Source organism: Schistocerca serialis, chromosome 7 (genome assembly GCF_023864345.2).
Source record: "Schistocerca serialis cubense isolate TAMUIC-IGC-003099 chromosome 7, iqSchSeri2.2, whole genome shotgun sequence".
Lineage (NCBI taxonomy): Eukaryota > Metazoa > Arthropoda > Insecta > Orthoptera > Acrididae > Schistocerca > Schistocerca serialis.
The window spans coordinates 69,332,957-69,351,414 of NC_064644.1; the positions used below are offsets into that span (position 1 = coordinate 69,332,957).

Sequence of the window (18,458 nt, forward strand, 5' to 3'; positions counted from 1 at the left end):
TCTTCATTACTATGTTGCGAATGCTTTTACGTCTGCTAGTGGATACTCCCTACAGTCCAACATCTCATTTTATAATCTCCTCCTCACCATGATGTAATCCAGCTGGTATCTTCCCCAGTCTCTCGACCATTTCCAGGTATGACGCCATTTACTGTGACTTTAGAAAAGTGTGATTGCTATTACTTGTTGAGATTTGTTGCAGACATCGGTTAGTCCTTCTCCTTTTTTCATTTCTACTAGACAGCCCACATCGTATCGCAGCTCTTTCTCTTTCCCTGCAAGAGTTTTCCAAGCCACGATGATCATCAGATTTTAATCTCCCTTACTAAACAGTAAATTAATTTAGTCTTCGTTTGTTTTTTTTTCCTCACGTGCTTCTGCAAAGAAGTGAACTATACGTGTGCATGTTACCGTGTAGACTAGTGGTTAGAAAATTAATCGTAGGTTTTGGTTATTGCGTAAGGCTTGTGAATATCCTTGTGCAGAGCGGCTTCCTTGTGTAAATTTTCCCGCCGCGAGACCGCCACGTCACCCGTCGCGTGACTCAGTTGAGTAAGTGACCGTAGACTACTCAATGTAGCGGCAGCCGCCGAGCCGAGAGGACGCACAGCAGAGCAGCAGCACTTGTCTGATAAACAGTAAATAATTTAGTTTCTGTTTTTTTCACGTGCTTCTGCAAAGAAGTGATCTATATGTGTGTGTTTTTTGCTGTGTAGGCTAGCGGTTAGAAAATTAATAGTAATCAAAATATCCACGGGTGTACTGCCGGTCTACAGTGTCCAACGGGCACAATATTTCGGCGATCATACATGTCGCCATCATCAGGTGAACTGACGGACTGAGCTCCTGTGAACGTGCCGGCACGGAGATCCGTACGTTATGGCTGCTCAGGGGGAACTGGGCCGGCACGTTCACAGGAGCTCAGTCCGTCAGTTCACCTGATGATGGCGACGTGTATGATCGCCGAAATATTCTGCCCGTTGGACACTGTAGACCGGCAGTACACCCGTGGATATTTTGACTATCAAATACGCCGGGAGAAACTCAAGAATCACAAATTAATAGTAATTTTCTGTAAATCTTGTGAATATCTGTGTGTAAGGCGGCTTCCTAATGTAAATCTTCCCGTCGCCAGAAACTTCGTCACGCCACAAAGTTTCAATTTTGTGCTAGTAGACAGCATAGAGTTTAGATCAGTGCATTCTAGTTTTAATATTTATCTCGTGTCGTAGCTTTTCGGTAAAGAGGATTTCTAATAACAGGTATCTGTAAATACATCAACTGCAGTAGAGAAACTTATTTCTGTTTAACAGCTTGCGGTCTCAGAGTACAGTGAGAAATCTGCACAGCAACTTTTAGTGTTACTTTACTCTACTTTGGTATATTTTGTATACATTTCAAACTCACTAGCGCCACTTGAGACCTTATATCTATTTTATACACAGTACGATATGGCTAAGGACTGTGCTTGTTGTGAGCGAACACAAGGAGATTTGTCTGCTGTTCGAAAACAGCTGTAAGCTGCGTTGGTTACCATCGACAAACTTGTAGTGAGTGCTCAAAGTTGATGTGAGGTCGGGGCGCCAGTGACGAGACCTGCGACACTCTTGGCGCCACTGGAATCCCCTGGTGACCCACATGTCGCTGCGGCTTCTGATAAGCAACATCAAACCAGTCCGTGGCAGACAGGGGTGGGTTCGCGTGTCACTGGACGGAAGGCGAAAGAAGGAGCAGGCCATGCGGCTGGCCCCTATGTCTTAGCAATAGGCACAAGGTGCTACCCAGTGTTGATGATAACTCAGAGCCGGCACGGGATGCCTCTTCTGTTGGGCCAGCGGTCGATTTTCCTGTCAAGTCGGGACAAATACAGAGGGTAGGTATGCTTATCATTGGGAGCTCCAATGTTAGACTGGTGATGGAGCCCCTCAGGGAGACAGCAGGCAAGGCGTCAAAGAATTCCAGGATGCATTCCATATGTTTGCCGGGACGGCTCATCTGTGATGTGGAGGAGGCCCTGCCCGAGGCTATCGACCGCACTGATTGCAACCGGCAGCATATAGTGGCACATGTCGGCACGAATGACGCCAGCCGCTTGGCCTCTGAGGCCATCCTCGGCTCCTTTCGGCGGCTGGCTGATTTGGTGAAGGCAACTAGTAACTCACGCGGGGTGCAGGCTAAGCTTTCTATTTGCAGCATCATACCCAGGGTTGATCGCGTTCCTCTGGTTTGGAGCAGAGTGGAAGCTCTACGCCAGATGCTCAGATGACTCAGTGACGGTGTCGGAAACTAATTTCTCGACCTCCCGCTATCGGTGCAGAACTGTAGGGTTCCCCTCAATAGGTCAGGCGCGCACTACACGCAGGGAGCCGCTACTAGGGTATCGCAGTACGTGTGGCGTGCACATGGGGCTTTTTTAGGTTAGAGAACCCCACCCTTGGGAGCAAAGAAGATTTTCCTGTTAAATCAGATACAGTGATATCAGAGAATCTTATTCCGCGCAGATCATAGATAGAAAAGATTAGTATGATTTTAGTAAACTGCAGGAGAATCCAGGGAAACGTCGCAGAATCAGTACCGCTTACTGAAAATTATAATGCACAGGTAGTATTAGGAATAGAAAGCTGGTTGAAACCAGTCGTCATTGACAACGAAATGCTAAGGTCAGATTGGAATCTTTATCGTGAGGATAGGTTTGTCGCTAATCATGGCGGCTTGTTTATTGCAGTAAAAAATTCGACAAAATCTAGAGGGGTTATCACGGATTTCGAATATTAATTAATCTGGATAAAAGTGAGTATCAAAGAACCGCCAAAAATGGTGATGGGATGCTTCTACAGACCACGTGGGTCAGTATCTGCAGAATATCATTAGTAACTTTCCTGATCGTGCCGTTGTAAGAGGGGGTAACTTCAACTTACCAAGTTGGGAGTGTTATGCCATCAAAACTGGTGCCAGATACAGGTATTCGTGTGGCATTGTCTTGGATGTCTTGTCCGAAAATTAACTTGAGCGGATAGTTAGAGAAACGACTCGAGACGGTAACTCCTGGCAACAAACAGATGTTAACTTATCGAATCAGTTAACGTAGAGAAAGGTATCAGTAATCATAAGGCGGTGACAGCATCTATAGCGGCGGGTCCTACAAGGAATGTTAAGAAAGGCAGGAAGATATATTTGCTCAGCAAGGGTGACAGGATACAAATTTCAGAAGACCTCAGCAGTCAGCATCAAATGTTCGTAAATGAGTACGAAGAAGAAATGGAAAAAATTCAAACGCATCGTTCAAGTATGTTCGGATTAAGGTTTTAAGGGATGGGAAAGATCCACCACGGCTTAATAGACATGTTAGGAAAGTGCTACGTAAACAAAGAACACTTCATCTCAGATTCAAGCTGACAAACAAAAGCTGAACGAAGAGAAAATGAGCGTAAGGAGATCAATGAGAAAAGCATTCAATGATTTTCAAAATTAGACGTTGTCAACCGACCTGAGTTAAAACCCTAGAGACCCTGTGAGACCACGTCAGCCAATAGCACGCTGGCTAGGGCGTCACCACCACAGGAGCGCCACCTACACGAAGAGAATAAAAGCGACGCGACGCCTAGCTGCGGCCGCACCGATACAGCCGGACTAGAACAGAGCACTAGAAAAGTCGACTTGTGATCCATACTCAATACTTGCATTCACATTGTATATTGTGAAGGACTTTGATTATCTGCATGTCACCAATTGCTTGAGACAACTCGTTGTAAATACAAACTCAATTACTGTAATAAACTACACTAATATGAGTGTGCTTGTATGTTCTCTAGCTATCCCAGTAAAAAGTTCCTAGGCACACTATAAGAGATGAGTTGGTAGGATCCCACAGATTGTATATTATGCGAAAGAACTTGCTCCCCTTCTAGCAGCAATTTATCGTAGATCGCTTGAGCAACGAAAGATACCTAACGACTGGAGAAAAAACCGCAGGCCATTTCCGTTTTTAACAAAGGCCGTAGGACAGATCCACCCAATTATAGACTTACATCGTTGACGTCAATCTGTTGTACAATTATGGAACATGTTTTACGCTCAAGAATTATTATGGTTTTTGGAAAACGAACATATTCTCTATTAAAATCAACATGGACTCCACAAACAGAGATCCTGCGAAACTCAGCCCGCTCTGTTCCTCCATGAGATCCACAGCACAGTGAACAAGGGCGCTCAGGTTGATGCCGTGTTCCTTGATTGAATTATGGCATTTGACACCGTCCCGCATTGCCGTTTAATGAAAAAAATACGAGTTTACGGAATATCGGAGCAGACTTGCGATTAGATTCAAGACTTTCATCCAGATAGAACTAAACACGTCGCTCTTAACGGAACAAAATCGACAGATGTAAAGTAATATCCGGTGTACCACAGGGAAGTGTGATAGGACCGTTGCTGTTCACAGTATATATAAATGATCTAGCAGAAGGCGTCGGATGCTCTTTAAGGCTATTCGCTGATGATGCAGATGTTTATACCAAAGTAGCAACGCCAGAAGATAGTAAGAATTTGCAGAACGACCTGCAGAGAATTGATGATTGGTGCAGGCTCTGGCAGTTGACCCTGAACGTAAATAAATGTAACACATTGCGCATACATAGGAAAAAAAATGTCCACTACTGTACGGGTACGCTATTGATGACAAACAGCTGGAGACAGCGTCTGCCCTAAAATATCTCGGCGTAACTATACAGAGCGACTTTAAGTGGAATGCCCATATAAAACAGGCAGTGGAAAAAGCAGACCCCAGACTATGATTCATCGGAAGAATCTTAAGGAAATGTAACTCATCCACGAAAGAAGTGGCTTATAAGGTGCTTGTTCACCCGATTGTTAAGTATTGTTTATCTATCTGTGATCCCTATCAGGCAGGACTGATAGAGGTGATAGAGAAGATCCAACGAAGAGCGGCGCATTTCGCCACGGGATCGTTTAGCTGGCAAAACGGAGATGCTAAACAAACTCCACTGGCAGACGGTACAAGAGACGCGTTGTGGATGACGGAGACAGTTACTATTGAAATTTCTGGACAGCACTTTTCAGCAGAAGTTTGACAGCATATTACTTCTCCCCACATACAACTCGCATACTGACTACGAGGAGGAAACTCGAGAAATTAGAGCCAATGCACAGGTTTACCGACAATCATCCTTCCCACGTACAATTCGCGAGTGGAACAGGGTAGGAGTGATCAGATAGTGGTACCGAAAGTAGCCTTCGCTAGACACCATTTGGTGGCTTGCGGAGTACGATGTAGATGTAGATGGCCTTGGTATGTTGAATCACTTCAGAATAATCCCATCACTGAACATTCCATAGTAACTTATTCTCTGGCCTATTCTGCTATTCGTAACAAATCCTACTCACACGAGAATAACACCATTTTCTTCTGATGTTGATATTACCCTATATGATCCTGAGCAGAAATCCTTATCTTCTTTCCATTTCACTTCATTGTCTCCTGCTCTACATAGAGCTTTTCCACATTTGCTGCCGGCCGGTGTGGCCGAGCGGTTCTAGGCGCTGCAGCCTGGAACTACGCGACCGCTACGGTCGCACGTTCGAATCCTGCCTCGGGCATGGATGTGTGTGATGTCCTTAGGCTAGTTAGGTGTAAGTAGTTCTAAGTTCTAGGGGACTGATGACCTCAGAAGTTAAGTCCCATAGTGTTCAGAGCCATTTGAACCATTTGCACCACATTTTCTTAGGTAGGCCTATTCTAGCTTTCCTACCGTATTCAAGTGTCTGGAATTCAAATAACCGTCCGTTAGCGACCTTTGGCGGTTTTCCAATGATTTTCGTGTGGTCTCCTCATACTTGGCAGTCCAGTCCGGGAATCCCAACGGCGGAACTAATCCAAAATCTTTTGCCATTAGAGACCATCATGACATTTTTAAGTTGCAAGTCACATTTCCTATTGACACACAATGTATGTTTTTAATGCATTGCTTTCCATCGCCTTCTGTATCCTCACGTCTTTCTTCATTGCTGTTTTTTTTCCTTTTATTGGCAGTTTCCTGCTGCAAAGATTAAGAAGGCGCCCGGTATCTCTATCCGCTCCTACGCCCTTTTCGATAAAATTTTCGTCAGAATGAGAATATAGCCTATAAGAGAAGTCTTAGGTCGCCATTGCTGACGATTTTCATTCAGATTCTTAGCAGTTCTGAGCTCTAATCTGGGACCACAACTTTGGTTAGTACTCAAAGATTGTGCTACAAATATCACGGCGAACCCTATATATATCTTACATATCGAATTAAGTTGTTGGAAACACCAGTAGTCTGAGATATTAAGAAATTATTTCATGAAATCTGTTACCGTTCAAGCAAAAGTGTGCTATATACTTCCTGCATTCAGCTGCACCTCTTAATAACGACATTTTTAATGGAAGAAGAGTAACAGCAATGCCTTAGTTCACGATTTCCACTTTGATGCTGAGGAAAGGCCAGTTCTGGGGACAGTACGGCGGACTGTGATCTTAGTTGGAAATCCTGAATCTGAGTAATTTACTTGCCTTTCTGCACCTGTTTATAGAACCCCGCCTTCGTATGTCAGGTCACTGACTCACTTACAGCGAGAACTGCAGTTTAATGTGGACTCTGAATCATGGTAAATTTCGAGTTTTTCTCTTACACAAAGCATTACCAGACACAGAAGTCGTTCTACTAATAGAAAGTACTACAGGGCGAACCGCCGTTCACGCATTGGTCGATCATACTGTATCTGTCGAATAAGAATTTCTAGAATAGTAACATGTAGATTAATGACGAATATCCCCGATAAATTTCGTGCCCACAACGTTGTCTCTGTGTAGCATAATGAAATATATCGCTCGTAAGGCCGAACGTACAATGCCCGCGCCGTTAGAAGATTTCCTTTTTGTCGGTTCTTGAGTACTAGCATGTTAAAAACACTTTTATGTCCTCCACATTTGCTGAAAGGAACGATGGAATATACACTCCTGGAAATTGAAATAAGAACACCGTGAATTCATTGTCCCAGGAAGGGGAAACTTTATTGACACATTCCTGGGGTCAAATACATCACATGATCTCACTGACAGAACCACAGGCACATAGACACAGGCAACAGCGCATGCACAATGTCGGCACTAGTACAGTGTATACCCATCTTTCGCAGCAATGCAGGCTGCTATTCTCCCATGGAGACGATCGTAGAGATGCTGGATGTAGTCCTGTGGAACGGCTTGCCATGCCATTTCCACCTGGCGCCTCAGTTGGACCAGCGTTCGTGCTGGACGTGCAGACCGCGTGAGACGACGCTTCATCCAGTCCCAAACATGCTCAATGGGGGACAGATCCGGAGATCTTGCTGGCCAGGGTAGTTGACTTACACCTTCTAGAGCACGTTGGGTGGCACGGGATACATGCGGACGTGCATTGTCCTGTTGGAACAGCAAGTTCCCTTGCCGGTCTAGGAATGGTAGAACGATGGGTTCGATGACGGTTTGGATGTACCGTGCACTAGTCAGTGTCCCCTCGACGATCACCAGTGGTGTACGGCCAGTGTAGGAGATCGCTCCCCACACCATGATGCCGGGTGTTGGCCCTGTGTGCCTCGGTCGTATGCAGTCCTGATTGTGGCGCTCACCTGCACGGCGCCAAACACGCATACGACCATCATTGGCACCAAGGCAGAAGCGACTCTCATCGCTGAAGACGACACTTCTCCATTCGTCCCTCCATTCACGCCTGTCGCGACACCACTGGAGGCGGGCTGCACGATGTTGGGGCGTGAGCGGAAGACGGCCTAACGGTGTGCGGGACCATAGCCCAGCTTCATGGAGACGGTTGCGAATGGTCCTCGCCGATACCCCAGGAGCAACAGTGTCCCTAATTTGCTGGGAAGTGGCGGTGCGGTCCCCTACGGCACTGCGTAGGATCCTATGGTCTTGGCGTGCATCCGTGCGTCGCTGCGGTCCGGTCCCAGGTCGACGGGCACGTGCACCTTCCGCCGACCACTGGCGACAACATCGATGTACTGTGGAGACCTCACGCCCCACGTGTTGAGCAATTCGGCGGTACGTCCACCCGGCCTCCCGCATGCCCACTATACGCCCTCGCTCAAAGTCCGTCAACTGCACATACGGTTCACGTCCACGCTGTCGCGGCATGCTACCAGTGTTAAAGACTGCGATGGAGCTCCGTATGCCACGGCAAACTGGCTGACACTGACGGCGGCGGTGCACAAATGCTGCGCAGCTAGCGCCATTCGACGGCCAACACCGCGGTTCCTGGTGTGTCCGCTGTGCCGTGCGTGTGATCATTGCTTGTACAGCCCTCTCGCAGTGTCCGGAGCAAGTATGGTGGGTCTGACACACCGGTGTCAATGTGTTCTTTTTTCCATTTCCAGGAGTGTAGTAAGAACTATCAAATTATGTTTTCTTATGTGTAAAGTTCTTCACCAATAGAGAACGCTTTCCCATGCTACCAAGGGAGGTGGCATTGTGGATAGCACATTTGTATCGTGTTTTGGAGGATGACAGTTCAACTTCGGGTCAGAGATTTCCCTCACTCGGTCGAGGACTATGTCGGAATTGTTCCTTAGAATGGGCACAGGCGATTTCCCCGTACTTGAAACACTATAAGCACGTGCTTCGAATTTAATTATTTACGTGTCGGCGGGACGTTAAACCCTAACCTTCATCTTCCTTTTTTTTTATTAAGTGTATACTCCAGGTGTATGTCTGAAGTAGTCTGATGGAAATTTAGCGGCGTAGTGTGCAATGACTGCTACGAATAAGTGGAAGAGCCTTTCTTCGGGTTTGTTCGCATGGCGCTCGGTTGTCCTATCTGTTACGGGATACAGGAGGCCGTCGGCAGAGTAAGTTGGCTACAGGAAGGCAGACAAGCGCTAGCAAAAACTCTTTACTGTTCCAACAAACTTACATCAGCTACAGGTACGAGACGACGTCATGTGGCCCAGTCTGGCGTCGATGCCTGGACCACGGCGTGGGGGTCGTACTAGGCCACCTCTTTATGGCGTCGAGCCTGAACTAGACTCATGTTGTTACAAAATTTAACGACTCACTAGGTTGGAATATGAGTTTCTGTAGACCTCTAGTCCAGAACCTCAACCACTGATCCTCTGTGTGTGGTGTGTTATCAACTCACAACAATAAAAGTTTTGATGGCCACGGTTCCGAGAGTTCCGGAACATGTACAGAAAATTGGAATAGACATCAACATAAACATAATTTCCACCCATTTTATTGCTCATGAAAACCACACATTGCATTTTGTAACACCATACAGCGAGACCTTCAGAGGTGGTGGTACAGATTTCTGTACACACCGGTACCTCATTATCCAGTAGCACGTACTCTTGCATTGATGAATCCCTATATTCGTAGTGGCATATTATCCACAAGTTCATCAAGACACGGTAGGTCCAGATTGTCCCACTCCTCAGCGGCGATTCGGCGTAGATACTTTGGAGTGGTTCGTAGGTCACGTCGTCCATAAGTAGCAATTTTCAATCTATTTCAGGCATGTTCGATAGGGTTCATGTCTGGAGAACATGCTGGCCACTCTTAGTCGAGCGATGTCGTTAACCTGAAGGAACTCATGCACAAGATGTGCACGATGGGGGCGCGAACTGTCGTCCATGAAGACGAATGCCTATCCAGTATCCTACCGATATCGGTCGGAGGATGGCATTCACGTGTCGTACAGCCGTTACGGCGCCTTCCATGACCACCAGCGTCGTACGTCGGCCCCACATAATGCCACCCCAAAACATTAGGGAACCTCCACCTTGCTGCACTCGCTGGACAGTGAATCTAAGGCGTTCAGACTGACTACGTTGCCTCCAAACACGTCTCCGACGATGGTCTGGTTGAAGGCATATGCGAGACACATCGGTAAACAGAAGTTGATGCCAGTCCAGAGTGGTCCCTTCGGCATGTTGTTGGGAGCATCTGCACCGCGCTGCATGGAGTCATGGTTGCAAAAAGGGACCTCGCTATGAACGTTGAAAGTCATGCAGCCTATCGCGCACAGTTTGAGTCGTAACACGACGTACTGTGGCTGCACGAAAGCATTATTCAACATGGTGGCGTTGCTGTCAGGGTTCCTCCGAGCCATAATCGGTAGGTAGCGGTCATCCACTGCAGTAGTAGACCTTGGGCGGCCTGAGCGAGGCATCTCATCGACTGTTCCTGTATTTCTGTATCTCCTCCGTGTCCGAACAGTATCGCTTTGGTTCACTCCGAGACGCCTGGACACTTCCCTTGTTGAGAGCCCTTCCTGGCACAAAGTAACAAAGCGGACGCGATCGAGCCGCGGTATTGACCATCTAGGCATGGTTGAACTACAGACGACTCTAGGCACATACCTGCTTTCTGGTGGAATGACTGGAACTGATCGGCTGTCGGACCCCTCCAGGCACATACCTGCTTTCTGGTGGAATGACTGGAACTGATCGGCTGTCGGACCTCTCCTTCTAATAGGCGTTGCTCATGCATGGTTGTTTACACCTTTGTGCCGGTTTAGTGAAATCTCTGAACAGTCAAAGGGACTGTGGACACAATATCCACAGTCAACGTTCTGGGAACCGGGATGATGCTAACATTTTTTTGATGTATGAAAACTACACTCGAAAGTGTATGCAGTAACCGTGATGGAACATTAACCTTCACTTCTTAAAAGTCGACATCTAGTGCACCATGCACAAAAATCAGTTTATCATCAGCTTTAGTTTCTTACACCTTTCTGTCTGCCAAATAATATCATTGCATTTGAAAATTGATGATTATATGTTTGTATCAGTATGCTCTAATATTCTGGTGAAACAGATAGCTATATTCATCGAGACATTTGCACTCATGTAACTTGACACATTACGTCAGCAGTTTTTAGAAGTTCTCTGATACAAAGAAAACCAGCGCGTCGATTTATGAACATGTCTTTGTATTCACCAGTTGTCAAGAGACGTTCCTGCTGGAATAAAGGACGGCTCTAAATGTCGTTGAGATGTAGAAAATCGTCTCGTCTTATCTGCGCTGCCGGGATGTTTGTGGAAAGACATTCGGTCTCCATCTGCTATCATTAAGGCGAGAAGCTTTCCACATTCTCTCACGTTACGGTCACGAGCAGCCGTACTTAAAGCAGTTTCCCTACATGGGTCATTTATGCAATAACTTACGCTACTGCCTGCACTATTATGTACTTGCCCCTCTTCTCACCTTCCAGCCAACAATGCAGGTACTTTTCAATAGAAACAGTTTCAATAGGTGCAGTTTTTCTTTTTCTGGAATAGGTTCTACGCTCGGTAAGATCCGCAATGGTGTCTAGATCTAACAAGCTCACTACCGACTGTTTCTTTAATGTATTATTTCCACACCTTTATCGTTTTATGGTGTGTTTCGCATGTACAGAATCATATTATTAAAAACTGGTTACTCGTTTGTATGCTGTGGACGTCAGTAACATGTTAATCGAATAAGGCTGATAGCATGTGCGATGTGAAAGCAGGCGCGTATTACAATAGACGTTTAGCACCATTTTATTGCCTTGGAAGACAAAACATAATTTTGAGTAACGCATGAGAGGCTGAAAGTAAATTCACAGTCCGGTACTATTCACAATTACTGTGAAACTATAACCATGAACATGAATCATAGCAATGCAACCTTACTAAAACACGAAAAGATTGCGCGCTCGTATACTGAATCGTAAACCCGTGATCAAGTTACAAACGCTTAAAATAATGGTAAAATATAGAGTGAAAAATTGCATCACGCTTATTAGACAGAATGAATTCGATGTTTCTACTTCGATTTTAGCTATAGATAAATTGGACAGCTCGAGATTTAAATATGAAATATTACTTACGTTTCATCATGAAGCCAACCATAAAGAAAACTGTAATAGAATGAATTTGAAATTTTGGATCCTAAGTAACTCGTCAGAAACTAACTACGTGAACATTTTATCTACATAATTAAAATTGAAATTTTTCTGATACATCTATGTAATCGTTATTTTCACAGCAAAATAATTGTTACGTCGAGAATAGGTTATCAAAAAGTTTCCGTTTGAGGATATTGTTGCTGCGTATAAGTAACGTAGCGCGATGCCGATACGGGTATACAGGGAGTTACAAAAAGGTACGGCCAAACTTTCAGGAAACATTCCTCACACACAAAGAAAGAAAATATGTTATGTGGACATGTGTCCAGAAACGCTTACTTTCCATGTTAGAGCTCATTTTATTACTCCTCTTCAAATCACATTAATCATGGAATGGAAACACACAGCAACAGAACGTACCAGCGTGACTTCAAACACTTTGTTACAGGAAATGTTCAAAATGTCCTTCGTTAGCGAGGATACATGCATCCGCCCTCCGTCGCATGGAATGCCTGATGCGCTGATGCAGACCTAGTGAATGGCGTATTGTATCACAGCCGTCCACAATACGAGCACGAAGAGTCTATACATTTGGTACCGGGGTTGCGTAGACAAGAGCTTTCAAATGCCCCCATAAATGAAAGTCAAGAGGGTTGAGGTCAGGAGAGCGTGGAGGCCATGGAGTTGGTCCGCCTCTACCAATCCATCGGTCACCGAATGTGTTGTTGAGAAGCGTACGAACACTTTGACTGAAATGTGCAGGAGCTCCATCGTGCACGAACCACATGTTGTGTCGTACTTGTAAAGGCACATGTTCTAACAGCACAGGTAGGGTATCCCGTATGAAATCATGGCGGTGAATCGAGGAAGTACCGTACATACTGACGAAACTAAAATAAGCTCTAACATGGAAATGAAGCGTTTCCGGACACATGTCCACATAACATCTTTTCTTTATTTGTGTGTGAGGAATGTTTTCTGAAAGTTTGGCCGTACCTTTTTGTAACACTCTGTATAAGCACTGACATAAATGCAAGGGATTAGTGTGGCGTTCTTGGCCTTCCGACAAACGTGTAGTAAACGCTGAAATACGGACTACGGCGACACTATTACCAAATGCGTCCAAACAGAACCAACGTGCTGCTATTCCTTCCTTGGCTCCGAAGGATAAACACCGGTAGAGATCGGATAGAAAATGGAAAATGTGTTTGGGACAGCATGTCTGTCGAAAACCAGTGTTGTGGAATGGAGCTCCTAGTTCCCTGTTGGTCACGCTTCGACACGGGACGGCGGTCGGTCTAGGAGGCCAGAAGGTACGAAGAAGGTGGGCCGGATCAGGTGGGAGACACTGTACCACAAACCCTATAGTCCTGATCTTTTCCAACGCGATTATAACACCTTCGGTCCCTAAAAAGAGGCCTTGAAAGGTCGACCATTCCTGTCGTAGGAGAATGTGCAGCAGGCAGTTAAGGACTTCTTCACGCAGCAGGGCACGGTGTTTTTACCAAATGAGTACACTCAATCAGAAGCATGGGTGTGACAATTTCCACAATGCTCACGGCGATTTTTTCTGATTGGCATACCGGAAACTTTTTGATATTATGCTCTGTAAAGCTACTCTATAAACTGGATATAATACCTTCGGTCGAAGTCAACTGATATTTTGGTTAATTCCTCCAATCAAATAAAAAAAAAGTGATGAAAAACATGTCTTATAAGGCATATAGTATGTAAAATAAAATAGACAGTATGGTACATGTATAACTTTTTCAAACGGCTGCAACCCGTTTGTAGCAGAGGATACTAATAAGCAATTTAGCGTCCTCGTAACTCGACAGGGAGAACCGCCTCCCTACTTACTGCTGACATATAAATGGGTTCCGACGATTCGTGGCAGCCAGAGGTGGATCGGCAACTGTGAATCGCTAACAGTAAGTTTTTTTTGTCTCGTAGTTGTGAGCTGACCGTTATTTCGTTGGCAACGCCATGTGAATATGAATCTCAATAAAACGTTTTTTGGTATCAGACTGCGATTGTTAAGTAAACTGACGATCACCGTGGCCAAGTGGGTCGACAGGTCTGTTTTGAAGTTGTTTTAATGTTTTGTAATGAAACGTCCTACCAAAAGGTTATTATTCAAATTAATACTGGTCGTTGAAAATTACGAACTTATACAGGTATGAGTAAGTTCTCTGCGAGTAACTTCCTTCCGTGTGACATATCGTATTCCGGCATTAGAATGTCACCAGATTCAAAGATTGTGTTTAGTTTCTTCCTTAGACATCAAGTGCAGAACTGCTTCCAAACATTTCTTTCTGATACTCTACCATAAGCTTCATTGTTTTTGGATTTACGGTCAGAAGTAGTTCTTGGAATTCTGCAAGTAGCTAACCCTTCCAACTAGTGCAATAACTCTAATTTTGTTATTAAATATTCAAGCTGTTCCTTTAGTCATTTTAATTGGAATTTTATTTTATCGAGTGTACAAGAGAAACCCGATTTGTGTGCATTTAAATTTCTTTAAATCAGAGAGACAATGTTCAACATATTTGAGAAACTATGACTAATTAAGTTGTGTCTTGTAGCCTAGAGTTAATCCTGTCTAAGAAAAAGAGATTTTCCTTACTTAAACGCTAGGCGCTATAGAGTTAACGTATATCACTAAATAATTGTTTTTCGTGGCATATCGTGCGTCGTTTTTCAAGAACTTTACCTCTTCGCAGGCAGTATTTTGAAAAATACGAAGTAATAAACTGTTTCCTTACCGTAAGGTTTAAACGGGCCCTTGCACATCTCATTTATGAAAGCTAATAATGATCATGGATGCCTTACGTATGAATAAATTGTGATAGGGATATTTTCTTCTCTTGGTAGTATGAATTCAGAGGCTATTTGAACCACTGCAGCACTAGGCCGTACAGCAATCGACAGTGTTCTTACACCATTGGTAAACAGCTAACTTTTATGTTGTATAAAAGAAATTGTGCTTACGGTGGAACGTTGCAGCAAAAGGACACACTATGTGATATATCAATGGCCACAGTTAATTGCCATTTGGTACCTCATACTCAGCTACCGCAAGTATGTCACAGCCAGGTGATGCCGTGATTAAGACGCTATACTTGCTTTCCAAAGGAGTGGGCTTCAAATCCCTGATGATGGTGATGACGTTTGGTTCGTGGGGCGCTCAACTGCGCGGTCTATAGCTCCCGTAGAAAGTTCCAATTTTTACACAGTCCAGTTTGTTTACACAGTCTACTGACGCGAATGACGATCGTGATCATGAAATGGTGAGGACAACACAAACACCCAGTCCCCGGGCAGAGAAAATCCCCAACACGGCCAGACATCGAACCCGGGACCTTGTGATACAGAGGCAGCAACGCGTTCAAATCCCTGTCTATGTTATCCGTGATTTCCGTAAGTAGTTAAGACTGTAGCCGTCAATGTGAATTTCGAAAAGACAATTTTTCTCCTTGTCCAATAACAGGCTCTTTGTTGACTGGAAACAACGATGTTCCTACATTCCTCCTTTTCGAACTCGTAGCACCAGTCAGGTCTTCATCCAACTATGTGGAGATGTTCAACATGTAAACAATATTACCAGCTGAGCACCTGGCATTACCTGGTCATGTATTGATTCTTGTCTTGTATTAGTCCATCTCCCCTCTCCTTCTCTCTCCATCTCCTCCTGTCCCGTCTGTCCATCTTCTCCTCCCCCTCTCTGTGTCCACTCCTTTCTCTCTGTCCATCTCTTCCTGCACTTCTCTCTGTCCATTGGCTCCCCCCCCCTTTCTCTATTCATCAGCTCCTGCCTCCTCTCTCTATCTATCTGCTCCTCCATTCTCTGTTCGCCTTCTCTTTCCCTCACTGTCCACCTACTTCTCCCTCTACTCCAGTTCCTTCCTTTCCCCTCAGTCTTCCTTTTCACCTCCGTAATTCCATCCAACTTCCCCTCTCATTTTCCATCTCCTTCCTCAATCCCTCCCCTGTGTCCGTTAACTCACCTCTCATGGCCAATCACATCATCCCTCCTCTCTCTCACCATCACCTATATCATTTCTCCGTTCATCTCCTCCTCTCCCCACTCTCTGTCCATCTCCTCCTCTTCCCTTTGTCTGTCCATCTCCTCATCTCACTGTCTCCTTGCTCCTGCAGTCTCTCTGCCCACATCCTCGTCCTTCTGTCTCCGTCCTCTCCTTCACTTTCCTGCCTCTGTTGATTTTGTCCTCCCCCTCTCTGTCCATCTCCTCCTACCCTACTGCATCTGTCCATCTCTTCCTCCCCCTCTCTTTGTCCATTTTCTCCTGTTTCTGTCCATCTCCTCGTCTTTCATTTCTCTATCAGTTCCTTCTCTTCCCTTTCTGACCATCCCTTCCTCCCCTCTCTACCCATGTCCTTCTACCCTCTGTGACCAGCTCGTCCTTTCCCTCTCTGTTTTCCCATCTTCTCCTCCCCCTTCTCTCTTCACTTTATCACTCCCACCAGTTGGAGATTACTGTATCATATCCCCACAATATTTATTTCCCGATAGTAAGTTATGTGTGCACCAAATTTTGTTGAAATTGAGCCAGCAGCTTTTTACCCATCGTTTTGTCCTTGTATACACATGTCACATATATTTCACGTATGTTTAACGTATTTCTTACATATTTACACGTGTATGTCACCTGTATCTGTAGCGAATAGCATCCTGTACTTGCGTTTTCACATAGTTCAATGCTTATGATGGCATGTCTTCTGATCTGTGTGTCGTGCAATAATATAATTTTGCAGGTACACCCAGTACTGTATGTGGATACTGGCTGAGAAATGTGTTGCTAACAGTGTTTCTAGTAAAGAAGTAATAAATTAAAATTCCATGCATGATGCGGCAGTTTTTCATGTATCTCAGTGTTTATGACGACATACATCATGCACTACATGTCATTTTTCCCGGTACATTCTGTGTTATATATGAATAATCTCTGCAAAATGTGTTACAAAGCAGTAAAGAGGTAATAAATTAAAGGTCAAGCCTGATGCAGCAGTATTACTGCAGGAACAGCGACAAAGTAGTAAGTGATGAGTGTTTTTTCTTTCATTACGTGAGATGCGTCAATGAAAAAAGTCTCTAAGGGTTTAACACAATGCTCTCATTCACAAATACTGGATGAATATAGAATGACTTCTGTTTCACACTCGCCCCTACCCCTCCCAGGTGATAGGTGGTTCTTAGTGCCACACTGTTGCTTTACAAATAGTAAGTGACGTGTGTACCATGTTTGGTTGAAATCGAGCCTGTGGTTTAGCTGGAGGTATAGAACATACATATTTGCACAAGTCCACTTTTACAATATGCATGAATTCGGCTTGATTTTGAAAGGCAATCCTAGCGGGACTATATAAGTGGTTGATTGTAATGGCATAATTTTAGTTTTGTAACAACATTTATTTTTCTTCAAAATAGACATAAAGTATGCTAAACAAATTATTGATTGATTTTTCTTATACAACCAAGGTGGCCAATGGAAGTGGTTCATAGGCCTATCTGCACTTTTGGTGAACACAAAATTTTTATTGCGTGTGGCTCTGCACACAATGCCCAGTTTACAACTCCACTGTGTTGGCACATTTCTTCAGACCGTAGCCCTCAGCCCAGGTACTGCTGACGCCACAGCAGGTATCACTGCATTGTTCTGCTGGAGACCTATTTCAAAGAGGTGCTGCTGTGTCTGCAGTGTAAGGCTGTGGGCCTGTTCAGCAATATTTACTAAGGGGTAGGCTTGCCGCCAATTGACTTCAACTCCCAATATGCCGTTTCTATGAAGTAGGAACCATAAAAATACCTCAACCTTTTTGTTCCCTACCAGGCTCCATCAGCATCTGCTCAGGCTGTTAACTTTCTAGTCTCGTTCAAGGTGCATCAGATTGTTACAAAATCTTTAATAATTTTCCATATGTGAAAAATAGGTGAGAGAGTAACTCGTCCTCTTTAAATTTTATCTAGAACTGATTTCCATACTTAACATCACTAGGAGGTAGCACCCCCACAGGCTATAATACACTCTTGTATTCGTTGTGAGAACGAACAGCCTCCAAATGGCGTCTCGAGAAATTCTTGACAAGAGTGAAACATATACTAAATCTGCTCAAGCAGTCTGCTGGCTGGAGGTCAGCATAATACAGCTTCTAGTCGCATCTAGTCGAATCAAAGGACCGAGCCAGTCAGACAATGAAACTGCAAATTTCTCATGGCATTTCTAGGATGTACAGCAGTGCTGGGTGTTGTTTTATGCTGCTGGAATACAGCATTCAACATAGGATGTGACATTAGAATTTACCATTACGATCATTCAGCATGCATTCTACAATGGTATCAAATCAGTCCTGTTGTCGTATCCAGTAACCCCACACACAATGGTTCCATGAGATTAAGGCGTGTGGACCTACAGAAACACTACTTCCTTTGACCATTCACCAAGTCATCTGCAGATAAGACGTCGTCGATATGACCATCACAAACAGAGGCGAGGCAACGCAAAATGCCACTCTAGGGCTCAGTTACCC

At 44.7% G+C, this 18,458-nt stretch overlaps 1 protein-coding gene across 1 annotated transcript in view; it reads left to right on the forward strand.

Annotated features, from left to right (window-relative positions):
* Positions 1-538: 538 nt before the first annotated feature.
* Positions 539-18,458, forward strand: part of LOC126412469 (uncharacterized) — a 64,616-nt gene continuing 46,696 nt past the window's right edge. Inside the window, exon 1 of the mRNA XM_050082080.1 lies at positions 539-638. The gene's annotated coding sequence lies outside the window, so the exon portion shown is untranslated. The remainder of the gene's footprint in view (positions 639-18,458) is intronic.